General features: G+C 41.5%; 1 protein-coding gene across 5 annotated transcripts in view; it reads left to right on the top strand.

Annotated features, from left to right (window-relative positions):
- STK33 (serine/threonine kinase 33) overlaps positions 1 to 2940 on the top strand; it is a 197193-nt gene that overhangs the window by 5151 nt on the left and 189102 nt on the right. The window lies entirely within an intron of this gene.

Raw genomic sequence — 2940 nt, 5'->3', positions numbered from 1 at the left:
CTCTAGGGTAAGTATAGCACATCCTTAAAAGTTCTGAATTTGTGGCTTCCCTTCCGCTATCCGTCTTCTCTCATTTTTTTAGTCTCCTAGAGCCTGGCACCTAGGAGGACCTCATTGTATGATATAGCTCTTTCTTACAGCACTTAGGGTAGTTCCTTGCACACAGTGGATGTACAAGGAGATAGTATGCCGTTAAGAGCAGCCTCTGTGTGGACAGGTAATTCAAGCGCTCTACCTCAGTTTCCTCATCTGTACATGTAGTGTATAATTTCTACGAAGTGTGGTGGGTTTGAAGGAGCCTGTATGTGAAACCGCTTTGTGAACCGTAAATGTCCAGCCAGACTGTGATTTAGTTTGAAGGGATCTTTACATGCTGCGCGCTGTTTGATTCTCCAGGTCCCACACTACCAGCCAGGGCGGGAACCTTCTCTTTTGTCTGACCACTGAACTGCTCCAGTATCCAACCGGAAAATATGGTCATGCATCAGAAGAGGGCTCTGCCAATGGAAAGAAACATCGTTTCAAACTTAAACATTATTTGTTTTAGGCACTCTTTCAGATTCCCCCACTTCACATTTCAACTGCCATGCAGATGCCTCACACATTTAACGATCTAGCTCATGTAAATCTCTCATATTCCTATCTCAGTGAATCATACCAACATCCATCTAGTTTGCAAGCCAAAAGTCATGGACTGTCTTTCCATGTCCAGATCATCAAGTTCTCTGTTCATTTTATGTTCAAACCAGACTGAATTCCATCCACTTCTTTTAGTCTCTATCATTGTCACCCTAGACCAGGCTGTCATGGTCTCTTGCCTGATCTCCTATAGTGGCCTCCAAACTAGTCTGAAGGTATTCACCTATCCTTTCAATATTCTCATCAATTCTTACCCTGCAGTAGGAGTAATCTTTTGAAAACTAAGATTTCATTTTGATACCCTTCTCCTCTCCCTTGCTTAAAGTCTGTCAGGATTTCTTACTACTTTTAGGATAAAGGTACCACTCTTTAATGTGCTCTATAAATTGGGTGACCATATATTTTATTACATGGACCAAGATACCTTTGAGAGTAAAAGAGAATACTAATTACACTGGGAATGTCGCTCAGGCAAATAGGGGCAAATGTTATTCCACTTTAAGGTCCTGTAGCATCTACCTCCTCTATAGTGTGAAAATCTCTCAGTCATGTCTGACTATTTTTGGCCCCAAGTGACAGATTTTATTTTTGGGGGCTCCAAAATCACTGCAGATGGTCACTGCAGCCATGAAATTAAAAGATGCTTGCTCCTTGGAAGTAAAGTTATGACCAACCTAGACAGCATATTAAAAAGCAGAGACATTATTTTTTCAACAAAGGTCCATCTAGTCAAAGCTATGGTTTTTCCAGGAGTCATGTATGGATGTGAGAGTTGGACTATAAAGAAAGCTGAGCCCTGAAGAATTGATGCTTTTGAACTGTGGTGTTGGAGAAGACTCTTGAGAGTCCTTTGGACAGCAAGGAGATCCAACCAGTCCATCCTAAAGGAAATCAGTCCTGAATATTCATTGGAAGGACTGATGCTGAAGCTGAAACTCTAATACTTTGGCCACTTCATGCGAAGAACTGACTCATTTGAAAAGACCCTGATGCTGGGAAAGATTGAAGGTGGGAAGAGAAGGGGATGACAGAGAATGAGATGGTTGAATGGCATCGCCAACTCATTGGATATGAGTTTGAGTAAACTCCAGAAGTTGGTGATGGATAGGGAGGCCTGGCGTGCTGCAGTCCATGGAGTCACAAAGAGTTGGACACAACTGAGCGACTGAACTGAACTGAACTGGACTGCAGCCTGCCAGGCTCCTCTGTCCATGGAATTCTCCAGGCCAGAATATTGGCGTGGGTAGCCGTTCTCTTCTCCAGGGGATCTTACCAACCCAGGGACTGAACTCAGGTCTCCTGCACTGCAGGTGGATTCTTTACCATCTGAGCCACCAGGGAAGCTCCTTATCTTACACCAGGCTCCCCTTGTTCTCTGTGTTCCAGTTACACTGAGTCCTTTGTCTCCCATTTTCCCTCCTACTACAGGGCCTTTGCACATGCTCTTCTCCTTCCAGGTATTCTCTTCCCTCATCTTGTTAACTCTTGCTCATCCTTCACTTCTCAGATCAGATGATTCCCAGAAAAGCTGCCACTGACCACTCTGTCTAGAACAACACCCCTCGGGGTATAAACTTTTCTGATACCAATTATATCTCCTTAGTAGCATCATCACAATTTTAATTTTCTCCATGTGTCTGATACATAGTATGTAGTTAATAAAATACCTATATGTTTTAATTATAAAGATTTTCCTATTCCATTAAATGATCTCAAAATAACCATCATGGTTAAGAGCACACTCCAGAGCCAGGCAGATGGAGAGATTTGAATTTCAGTTCTGCCACACTTCCTTATCTGAAACCCATGGGGCTAGTTGTGCTTTAAGATTCAGAATTTTTTAGATTATAGAAGGACAACATGGTTTATAAACTGCATCCCTTCTAGTGGGGTCTTGGACAGCACTCTGTAATCAAACACATTAATTTTTCTTTAGAAAGAAAACTTCACTCTAAGTGAGATAAGTAAAGACTATACATACTTTTACATGAGTTTAGGTCAGGTTTTGCCAAGAAATGGATTTGCCACAAATTTATGAGAGCATGTGGTATTCAGAGCTTTTGGATTTTAGGATTTCAGATAAGGGCATATGAATCTGTGCCAGTGTAACTTTAAACCAACTACTTAACTTCTTTGTGCCTCAGATTCCTCAACTGTGAAAAGGAGATGATACTAGTATCTACTTACCTTACAAGTTCTGTTTATGTTGTTGGAGGAGTAATTGAGTTAATACATGTTAACTGCTTTGGACAGTGAATGTTACTTAATCAGGGCTATAGAAGAATCAGCTCTTACTATATC

Source organism: Bison bison, unplaced genomic scaffold (genome assembly GCF_000754665.1).
Source record: "Bison bison bison isolate TAMUID 2011002044 unplaced genomic scaffold, Bison_UMD1.0 scf7180017864503, whole genome shotgun sequence".
Classification (NCBI taxonomy): Eukaryota; Metazoa; Chordata; class Mammalia; order Artiodactyla; family Bovidae; genus Bison; species Bison bison.
The sequence above is the reverse complement of the archived record's forward strand: the minus strand, read 5'-3'. Positions and strand labels throughout refer to the sequence as shown.